The sequence below is a fragment of the Gallus gallus genome, chromosome 2 (genome assembly GCF_016699485.2).
Source record: "Gallus gallus isolate bGalGal1 chromosome 2, bGalGal1.mat.broiler.GRCg7b, whole genome shotgun sequence".
NCBI classification, from domain to species: Eukaryota; Metazoa; Chordata; class Aves; order Galliformes; family Phasianidae; genus Gallus; species Gallus gallus.
In genome coordinates, this window is record NC_052533.1 from 47,639,363 (window position 1) to 47,651,731 (window position 12,369).

General features: G+C 35.2%; 1 protein-coding gene across 7 annotated transcripts in view; it reads right to left on the minus strand.

Moving 5' to 3' along the window:
- BBS9 (Bardet-Biedl syndrome 9) overlaps positions 1-12,369 on the minus strand; it is a 304,545-nt gene that overhangs the window by 54,709 nt on the left and 237,467 nt on the right. The gene's annotated exons all lie outside the window — the stretch shown is intronic.

Sequence of the window (12,369 nt, forward strand, 5' to 3'; positions counted from 1 at the left end):
ATCAGTGGGGGGAAAAGAAAGTTGATTCATCCCACCTACGGTTACAGTACAAAAATTAGGCATCTGCTCTGGGACACTAAAATAAACTCCTTTGATATAGATCACAAAGAATTCAACACCAGAAAGTAATACACTATGTTATATAAAATATTCATCATAGAGTAGGATGATGTTTCATCCAAACCTATTTTTCTGTATACTCTAGAGCCTATATCCAGCACTGATCAAACAACCACATTTGAAACTGTAGTCGTGAAAAGCACTAATTTAATTATTTCACATTTTGTTTTCCCATACCATACCAGAAGCCAAAAGACAAGTTAATTATCATATAGAATGCACATAGCAGTATTCTTTGATACATTATGAAAGAACATTGCCTAATAGTCTACGTTACTTCGAACAGTGTGAAACTGTATGAGTTAAAAATTGACAGGATGTCTAACACTAATGTTTTTCTTAACACATCACTGAAGATAAGCTCTTTCAAGATCACAAAGCAGAACTGTTTCCTTCTTGAACTACTACATACTCTAAACATGTAGATGCTTTGAAAAAAAAAAATGGGAACAGATTATAAATTACAATTCAGCCTTTACCTCGAAGTTCTTTGCACCATAAAGAGTCACACAGAATCATTTTCCCTTTTTTTAATCTCTCTCCTCATTGAGAAGAAATTAGCTTTGGAAAATTTTAACAGTATGAACACATTCATGTGGATGGATACAAAAATTCCACCTTTCAAGCCACTTTGGTCATTTGGCCAAAGACATACTGTATAATAATGCACACCTTGTTGTGTGCTGTAACTTGCACAAAAATATTATTCATACAAAGTTTATAATAACACACATTTAGCATTATCATAATAAACATTGTTAACAAATGTTCTGTAGTTGGCAAGGATGCTGCTCCACCTTATGCTAGCCTTGCAGAATAAATCTTTACTTCTTAACTTACTTTAAAAAAAAAAGTCTAAATCCTTCAGATCTTAGAAGGTTGGGTTTTTGTTGAAACTACCTAGAAATGAAAATTATCATCAAATCAGGTAAAAGACACAAACCAAAGAAAAGTAGCATTGAAATCTCAGATCTCATGCTACAGACCAAACATGCTTAGAACTCACCTAACATTTTCAGCAATCTTTTAAACCTGAAACAATGTAAATTTGTCAGATTCGAAAATGTGAACAAAGTATGACAAAAATGCCTCTGGGCAGATTATTCACTCATAAAGAATCTTCAGTCCAAGTGCTGGATTCTACTGTTTCCCCAGATCCCCAGGCGTTCCCTACCTATCAGGCTACTGGCTCCTCCAAGGCTGTTGACTTGCTCTCGTCCTGTAAACATTGCATTTTGGATAATTAAAATTCACTGAAGCATAGACGTGAAGTCAAAATTCTCCCTTTGATACTTTGAGCCAGCTGTCTGGGTTTACAAAATATGTTGCATTTTAACAAGTTGAGCATCTGTTTTTCAGAAACTTTGGTTGAAAAACTTTTGTAACTTTTAGGCCATTATTTCCTTTCAGTTTAAGTCTATTCTTCCCCTTTCCAGCATAACTGTAGTATCATGCAAACAAAGCAGTTAAATAAAATTGCAATCAATATGCTATCTAATGGGAAAAAATCCAGTTTGCTAACAACTCTAAACTGCAATATAATGTATTCCACTATACATATTCAACAAGAACCTTTGATTGTTCCTTTTTCTTCCCCTGTGAAATTACTGAACATAACATTTCCTTGAAAAATGCATCCTAAGCATTCTTTGATTAGATAATCCAGTCTGCATTGAAAAATTCCATCTGCATTCTTACTTTACATGAAAAACTTTATAACGGTAGAAGGCATATTCTCATGAACTGGAAGAAAAATTAAAGAAGGAGTCAGTGAAATAATCAAAGTAGGATGCAAAGAAAGAATATTCTTGCTTCCAGTTGCACAGAAGGAAAAACTTCATCTATGGATGATGAAGCATGCTGAAGAAGTTAGTGTATCAAACAATGGGCATTTCGTTCATATTGCAAACTTTAGCAGAGACAGTCTAGCGCTATAACCAGTAGTTGACATACTTGTTGGGAGCATGGCTTCAACCTTTCAGATCAGTCATGTTATTATTATTATTGTAATCATATTACAACTTTAGTATCATGAAAATGAAACCTTTACTTCTGTATTTGACGCAGTCAGTAAGCTCTTAGTAAGAATAGCTCCAAAAAAACAAACAACAAAAAAAAACAACACAAAATGAACCAGATATCTTTGGCAAATTTAAACACTTGACTACCCTCTTTTGAGGCAGTCATTTTGGGTGGTTCTTTCACTCAGATTCTTAAAAGAAATTTGTCTTTAAAAAACAAAGAACTTCAGTAGGGTCTTTAATCCCACCAATGACTGAACCAATGTCAGAAACATCACCCAGAACATCATGAGCTTTCTGGTGGTTTTGCAAAAAGAGAATATTCCAATGGGGAGGGAAAAGTCAGTCAAGAGGCTGCAGAAGTCATCCTCATAAACGGGAGCTGGCTGGAACTAGAAGAAGGGCCATGAGAGATGAAATTCATAGAGAAAGAAAAGGCATTCTGTGTAACCCTTGTGAGAAAGAAGAGTCACTTTTGTAAGACAATTACTTCAGCAACACAAAGTCTGTGAAGTGTCGAAGCCACCGTGAACTATTCAGGCATAAAGAAAACCTCTTCAGACAAGAAAATTCAAACTCCTACCACCCATCTGTTTTTCTGTACAGAAAGAAACTACAGACATTTAGTAACAGACATTTAACCCAACTCTGGCTGCCATGACCATACTGAAATCTCAGCAAAAATAAAGGGTTTTGAAGCCCTCAAAACCTTTCAAACTTACCGTGGATCTGTTCCAAACAGGACTGTCACTTAAGATGGAAACAAGATTCGAACGCTACTGTTTTTATTCCAGTTGCATTGTTAACAAAAATCTGACTAATCCTCTGCAGCATTTGGACAGTACTTAGCCCAAAGTAGAAATCATTATACCTATACTATACTCTATACCCATACTATAAACACCAAAATGTGCTAATGAAATGAGTTGAAACACAACTGGCCTGTGGGATTCAGTGCCACAACAGTAAGTTCAACAGAATTTCCAGACACATTAGTCTGTCTGTAATTTAAATACTGAAAATCATGTGAAGATTAAGATTCATTCATCACATTACACATGTGAAAAGTTACCGAAAGTGAAAGGGCTCCTTTGATCAAACACCGGGTTAGGTTCATTGTATGCTGCTGCTGGTATGAATTCTCCATGACTGCTTCAGTCTAATCTTTGGGCATTCAACCTCTACCCATGTTTAGAATGCACGTATGGTTTGTTCACACTTCAGGGTAGATGATGAATCATATCTGCTTCTCTTACCACACCGTATTCAGGTTGCTTGGAAAAAGAAAAACAACCAAATTTGTTGTGCAGATCACAGCACTAGAAGAGCAAGAGTCTTGGATTTATTTATTTTCAAAATTATTTGAAAAAAAAAAAAATCCACATAGATACACTTACACTAAAATCACAACAGTATAAAATCAGCAATATGATCAATAAAAGATGATGGAAGCCTCTATGGCTTGTTTCCACATACCCAGACTAAAAAAACTGGAGATAGAACTTGAACTCTGTAACAGGGATGGCTAAGTCATTTACCTCCCCCACCATGCCCTGTATCTTCATAAAGAGGTGATAATTCTAACACTCAACAATACACTACAAAGGAAGTTCCAAAAATATCACCATGGACTCATACATCAATGCCTAACACAGGATGTGCTTAATGCTCATCAATGTACCTCCATGCCATTAACGCCTTCCTTTAACTGCTCGATTTACTAGCACATGATTCATTATAGCATCAGAAAAATATCTAGTAATGTTCTAAGAGGATACAAATTATTATTATTGTAATCGGCATCAGCCTAAACTACATTCACTTTTCCCACAGCTAACTCCGAGCATCAGGTGTGACTTAGAAGTCATACATTTCTGGGTAGAGATACGAAAAAAAAAATATTGCACTATTCTGTGACTTTCTTTAATTGACTTTCTGGTTTGGTTCCGGAAGAGGTTTGTGCTAAGACTAATCACAGCACTTTCTTCTGCCAGGATCCTGTAATATATTCAGCACCTTTAATTCCTACTGAGTGGCAGCACTTTGACCTTCACCTTCACATCACCCCAGCAAAACATTTAAGAGGTTTGGGAGTAGTTGCTGTTTATTTCCTTTTTCTCTCATGAAAATGATAATGCCAAGCCACTGTGTCTGGTTCATAGCACTGAAAGTTATCAAGAACTTCCTGCATATTTTCCACTGAAGTTGGTTTGTTTTATTTGAACAATACAGAAATTCTGTACTGAAGGTGAAAACTCTGATCCCTTCCAGCAATTTCTATAAAAAGTTACACATTCACATTTGCTTTTCTAAAGTCACTCACTACACTCAAAAAATAAATCATTGTCACTAATGACCACTAATCATCATACTAAGTTTAAAAAAAAAAAAAATTCTCAAGTCTGTTTTCCCTTTGATTTTGTCTTTGGGGAATTGGTTCCAGCTAACACATAGCACACCCCTCTCTTGGCCAGCCAGCACTGGCTGGAGGTGATTTATCCTACTGCCATTACCTAGGTAATTTGCCATGTATCATTACACTGTTGACCAGTGATCTGGGAGTCCCAGCAGTATCAGTGGGATGTGAAACTAGTGAGAACTTACTATATGAAAGCTGGAGTTATTATACTGCTCCTCTCTGAGCTATTTAAGCTACTTTTAGGAGACCTTGGAGCTTGCTCCTTAAAGTACAGTGTTTATTTTCCATGACAGTTACAGACATAAAAGCCCAGAGCCTGATCCAAAGACTCTTGTAGTCAGTGGCAAACTTTCTGCAGACTTCCCCTGCATCAGAGTTCAACAAACAATTGACAGTAGCTACGGCCACAATAAGACACTATTTTATAGGCAAAATAATAGTTTATAAAGGCTAAGCCCTAACATCTAAAATGAATGCGGCTGACATCTGGGGAGAGGAAGAACACTCCACAGCACCATTATGTTGCCAACTCACAAACAAGTATGGTGGAAGTAGGGCTTATCTATAGATTCTGCAGATTTCCACAGCAAACAGAAGTCTTTGAGTTTCAATGTCAGATGAAAATGCCCTTTCCCTTCCAACTGTTCATGATTTTACAGAGGGAGTCATCTCTACATAAATTTTGCAAGTTATCAGCTCTGACTTCCTACTTACAATAGCTCTAAAATAAGAATACAAAAAGAAGAAAAAAATAAAAAAATAAATAGGAAAAAAAGCATATAGCCTAACTCCTGATTGAAAAAAGTATACGCCTTTTGCAAACTAAGGATTTCAAAATAGACACAACCTGTGCATGAATATTATGAATATTGTACTTTGAGATGGAAGAAATTTTAAAATCGCACAAGATATGTATTACACCACAATGATTGGGAACATAATTTCTCTAGTACAGAGATAGTTTACAGAACCTCAAATCTGCAATTTATTCACTGGGTTTGCTCATTTTTAAAATCTCATGTTGTACATTTAAAACATCTGCTGCTCTGAAAGTTCTTAGTTACAAGAAGGGAACAGAATCCAAAGAACAAGGTCACAATATGGCTAACTCATGCCTAGCTTTTATTTTTATATTAAAACTGCTTTGGGATTTATAAGCCAAAGAAAGTTGGTCCTATTACCAAAAGGAAATGAGCATACACCTTGAACTGACTAATATTGAGAGCACAAAAATGTCATCAGGCCAAAAGATGGTACTTTCAGTAGCCAGAGTAATGACGTATAATAATGCATAATAAAGGTGATTAAAATAACAAAATAGGACTAATACTCTCAAAGATTTTGACCCACTAACTGTAAAAGAAAATATTATTACTTTTCATATTCAGTAGTTCTTCTCTGCCTTAGATATGAAACAAATGATTCCTTTTAAGAAGAAACATGTAAAGCTGTATTTTTTCCTCTAATAACTGTGTATAATGCAACATGAAAAGCTATGAAGCAACTTTATAAATGAAAAAAATAAATGAAAACTTATCCAAAGGTTTTGGTTTTTGTTTTTCCCCAGAGACCCCAAAAAAGAGGGAAAGGGGAAAAAAAAGAGGGAAGGAGGAAGGGGGGGGGGGGGGGGGGGGGGGGGGGGGAAGAAAGGGAGGGAAAAGAGAATAAAAAAAGAGTGAAAAGAGTGGAAGGGATAGAATAAATATGAATTGTAGATTTCTAGTTTTGCATAGAAATGAACAAAAGCAGCAAAAGCCTCTTAAAACATTAATATTGTCTATTTTCAGTTAATGCACTCTACTGCCTTTCCTCTTGACTCTAAAGCTAGCTGTAGGACCGTTGACCCTGAACATCCTTGTTTCACACCTACCTTAAAAGCGACACATTTAAATTATTACATTATGCACATGTTCACATGACATGCCAGAAGCCTGTGTTTCTGATCTCTAAAGAAAACAGTAACTTCCTATTACCACTTAACCAATATACTGTGCATATGAGTGCACTACAGCATAACTGTGGGGTAATTATATGCACGACTAACATACTTCTTTGACCAGTGCCAATACATCCCTTGTGTCTAGCTTTTACACTGCACTTGTAAAAGCTCTTCTGAGGATGCCTCTACCTGATTAATTCCACAAAACAGATTTAAACACACCTTGAACAGCAGCTGCACACAATCTTTTTTGGAGAATTCCCCAAGAAGGTCAACTATGCTTGTTAAGTATTTAAGGTGTCTGCTTCATTTAAACCAAGTTTGTTTGTGTGTTTTTTTTTTTTTTTTTAAGAAGTTTGGTAAGAGAGAACAATTCCACATAAATGAAAAACATGTGGAAATGTTCAATAGGTCAACTATGTAAAAACGTGTTATATACTGTGTTTATAGGTATTTTATTCACAGACAAGGCTGGTATTAGTGTTTTATTGATGTCCTGGTGAAAAGCACATTAATCTAACTAAGGGTTGCAAACCGCTTTACTCTGCATAATGATATCGACCACGTAACAGCATAGTAACAATTATTTTCAAAGCATTAACTCATACAATTTACATTATATCTTGACTGTATATTAATTCTGCAAATCTGCATCCAGATTTGTTTGCAAGTAACCTGTACAAAGGATATGTCCAATCAAAAACTTTAGCCTCACAGAATTTCTCAACTTCAAAGCAGTGATTAGAGATCCAAAACCACCTACAGTGCAGGCTCATCTTCAGTCCAAAGTACTGGAGTTGTTATTGCAACTAATTAGACAATCTGATCCAAATAATCTAGTGTCAGATGTCCTTGTGCCTGAGAACATTCAAAATTTGGCTGAAAGCATCTAGACTTTCACAATCTTAAAGTAAGTAAACATTATAGTCCAAAGGAAATAAATGTAACAAAGACCTTGAGAGTCTATCCACCACAAAAAAAAAAAAAAAAAAAAAAAAAAAAATCTTATGGAAGGTGAACATTTGTGCCTGTAAAAAATCCTTCCTTTCAGTGAAACTGAATGTTATGATTGTGATTAAAATCAGAGTTAGGTTCAATGGTGCATAGAAGCTTCTATTTCTTGCTCCATGGTGAGGTGGGTTTAACTGTCTCATGTTCAACAGATTTGCCTAAAAACCTCAGTAGCCTCCTGAAATACTACAAAACCTCTTTTTAGATCTGATTAGACTCTGTGTATGTTTAATCACATATCTGAAAGCAACCCACAATTGCACTGTTCTGGAACTATATTAATACAGCACATTTATGTTTTTCACTTTTAAACACGCCAGTTCCCAGCAAAGATGAGTAATTAGTTAGGTACTGCTACATGTTAGTTTAATACTATTAAGTACTAGCTTGGAATGTCAGTACAACATTTAGGATTCATTATAAACTGTCACCTAGGGAGTAGTCCTTACCTTGCCATACAACAACTGCACTTAATGAAGTGGAAGTCCCACACCAAATGCAGGAGCAGCTACGCCAGGAAGTTGTTAGCTATGGGGCTCATGGCTCAGAAATCTGCTTTCCATTTACACCTGTGCAAGCCAGAGTCTGTAGACAAGTTCTCTCCTTGAAACAAACCTTTGGTTGGGCTGGAGGTGTGATTGGTGAATATGACAAAATACATGTAGATTATGTCCTTTCTCAGACACTATTTCAGAAGCAACCACTAATGCTGAATTTTACTTTATTTTTTAATCAACAGGCATGCATAGTACAAATGGTAAAAATTAATGCGATACACCTGTAGTATAATTGATGTTAGAGACTGATATATTTGTTATCTATAATAAACGTGCTATAACCTAAACCTAGGTTATATATATTGTGCATAGGTTTATGTGTAGGTTTATATATATATTCAGGTTAACTGGACAAGGAAAATCATATAATTTGGATTTTGTCTTACTAATTTTAGTTTTGGAACAGAAATTCTAAATAAAAAAACTCAAGTAAATATGGAAATGCCTTTCATCACAGAAAGTACTGTACTCCAGAATTTAAGATCTAGTTTTGCAACTGATATGACTAAGAAAAAAATCTGAGTACTAAGTGCAGATAAACCTTCAAAGTATTCCTTTATCTTTGAAGGGATGGCACCTTCAACAATTGTGGGAGGAGAAAAAGATTTAAAAAAATACCAAACCAAATGAAAAACCCTTCAGTTATGAAAATCATCTTATGCACAAACCTAATTCCACTTATGCCACAATAGTAGCATTTTATTTTGAAAATGTTAAAACAATGTTAATCTATACCTTTTCAGAAAACAGCAATCTCACCCCAATAAAAAAAAAGAAAGCAAACATGGACTGCATAAAAGAAAAATGCAAACTGCAATCAGCTGCTGGAAATGCTCCACTGATTTGAACCTCTGTCTAAAAAGAGAAGATGACAAACCCTCTGATCCTCAGTAACTGACATTACTCCACCTTTCGTATAAGGAAACAGATACTTCAGGTTACATATTCAAATTAAGTGTTCTTATGTTAGCTATCTTCAAGTAATATCAAATCCTTTTTTAACCACTGATTATTCCACTGAAAGAAACCTACAAGTGAGAGCATAAACCCACACGTTCCATAAGAGTACATTCAGAACCTTAAATGGAAGCATTTCTAACATCAATCATGGAAAATGTATTTTAAAACACATCTAGAAGAGTGAAAAAGTTAATAAAATGAATATGTTTTGTTGCCTTTTCAAATTGCTGTTAATGATAATCATTTGTTATGAAAAACTCTTTTGATTTTACCTAGATTTGCCATGGCAAATAAAAAACAACCTTTCCTCCTCATGCTTGTTTCAAAGGTAAATGACTTACTTGCTATGCTATTTTCTTTACCTTAAGATCTATTACGGGTATTGAATAATAAACCCATGTTCCCTGTTTCCTCCTCAATCCTTGCAGACTTTAAAACACACCATTCCATACATATAATATATACACAGACGTAAACAGCACTTTCTGCTTTGAGTATCAGCAGCTGCCAAGTGAAAATGAAGGAACTTTGAATATGAAAAACAAAAAACCTTCACAAGAAAGTATTACGCATGTGCTGGATATCAGCCTCTTCATTGTTGACTACATGATGCAGTACCGATGCACATAAATTGACTATTTCAGCACACACACACACAAATCACTCAAAGATAACTAAAATTTTCCAATATTAGGCTCCAGAATCTGAAAGTGGCATTGATCTGTAGATCCCAGGTAGTCCATACATACAGGATCAGATGAAGCACAGCGTAAGTAAGAGTTCCCTGTCTGCCCCCAGAGCAAATGGTATCCCACTTCTCCTTTTCTTCTCTCCCTTCCTTTTCTTGTTCAATGAAAACTAGGGAGACAACTTCAAGTCTCAAAGATCTCAGGAAACTGGAATTTGATGAGAAAACAATCTAATCAAAGGTGTAAAAAGGTCAGCTGAGTTTCAAATGACTTTCTGATCCTATCTATTTGGATTTTTCCTCCTCTCCTTGCTCACTTAAGTCTCTCAGAAAATAACCTGAGATGCCTACTCCCCAATTGCTGGTGTTAGCCTGGGCCACATGAAATACGGCACTTCAGGGTATCTCAAGGATCAAGTCAAGGGATGAATGAACCTCAGCTTTTACTAAATTATGTTTCATTTGATTTTCCTGAAGTTTTATGATTCTCCAGTAAAATCCAATGCATTTGCTGGACTGAATTAATTTCGATGTCCTTAGGCTTTTTATTCCTCAAGCAGCTGCTTCTTTATTTTTCTTCACTTACAATCATTATGTATAATTTAAGAGCAAACTTTCCTAGGATACAGTTGCTTTCTGCGAGGCCCTGACTTCTTCATAATTTGTAATTTTAACTTCCAAACTTCTTAGCAAGTGCCATTGATTTAGAATATCACACAGAAGATTTAATGAAATGGTATAAATGAACAACAAATGTCTGACAATCTGGCAATGGTTGTCACTGGTGAGACAGGACTTTTTTTAAGGCCACAGAACTTCTACCATTAAGCAAACAGAGGTACTAATTCGTATTTTACACATGAACATCTGAAACGCTGCATTAGAAAAAAAAAGATATTTAAAATATTATAAAGCTCCTTCCAATGAGATCCAGTTTGGATATATAATGCTGGAGATGAACAATCAACCTTCTTGTGATGCACACGTAATGAATGTGCTGCTGTACACTTCTCAGTAGAAAAAGGAAAAGAATTCCAATGAGAGTCGCCATCCAACTCACACAAACACAAACCTTGAAAGGCTAGAGAGATTTCAAAGGAGGAGTAAAGATGAAGACATTAAGCACTGTCAGTGAGGAAAGGATGACACATATGAGAAACACATGCAAGCTGAGGCTGGTAGAATTTTTCAGACAATGCAAACAATGTTTAACTAAAGGCAGAAAGTGAGAAAAGTCACATGGCATTCATTTTGTTACAGGACATATTATTTACAAGTGTTTTCAAGATTGAAACTCTGCTAAGCTCACTTTCTGAGATTTCATGTGAACATGATTTTAGAAGTACTAAAGAACAACTCTGTTCTTGCTGAATAAAAACAAAACTAAAAAAAAAAACAACAACAAACCACAGTTCCTTGAAGCAAACACTTAAACTACATGCATTCTATTGCTCTATGATTTCCATTTAACACATGTATGTGGAGAATGGGTGAAATGTGAGGTTTCTGGTAGCCTTATCAGAAAATATAAAGAATACGAATACTGAGAGAAGGAATAGGAAATCTTATAATGAAAAGCATGATATACAGCTCAAAACCCTGAGACAGAATTGTTTTCTCTAAACATCTGGCTTTCTTTTGAGGGATTTTATATCCATAATAATAAATAAGTGAGGCTTAGGAGGGCCAGTTTATTAAGTATTTAAAAATGGCTAAGCCACAGCAGCTGCCTGGATCTCACAGCACGTCCAAGTAGACCAAATGTTGCCTGTTGGTAACACTATATTCTAATACAAGTATTACTATTATGGATTGATACTAATAAACACAAGGTTTAATTTTAAATGGGGCTTAAAATTCCATTTCCTTCCCTTACCATTTGCTATTTATTTTCTAGCTACTGAATATTCCTGGACAGTTAGCAAAAATCTTAAACATTTCATCACTCTGCAGTACTCGTGAAGGCTTCAACTCAAACAGTACAATATTTCTAAATTAAAGATCATTTTCCGGAATCAAATAGGTAAATACACACCATGTCTGTATATTTTTTCTTTCCAAACTTTCATTTTAGTTCATACCTTACAGTTTCAACTCACCGATTCCTATCATCTGCACTGAGGCTGAGGGACAGTGAAAGAACTGGCTTTCAATGTCATCACCTCTCGTGCTCAGTCTCTTGAACAGATCTTTCACTCTTACTATGAGAATAATTAAAAATCAAAAAAATTAAAAAAATTACAAAGAATTTATTTAATTTATAAAGTTTGTAGACTTCATTTCTGACAGTAGACAATGCTTAGAATTCAAGTAATTAAGATTTTTAACACTCTGGATACTTGTTTGAATTAGGCTACTAGGAATTTTTATTGCTTTCAAGGAAATTTCTTGATAGGAGAAGGACAGTTGAATTGCTATTAGAATTTGCTTTAGAGAATCATTGCAGATCTAGTTCAGTATGGAGAAGGAAAATAAGTTAACTATAGCTGTAGAGCTGTGAGTGATCATTAAGAGCCAACAGACTATTGATAAAAGTTAGCTAGATCCCACACTTATTTAGAGTCCATTTTAGTCACTGGATTGTAAAACAAAACAAAACAACAAAAAAAAAAACCCACTGTTTCTACTTTCTTGGACATGAAATAAGGAAATTG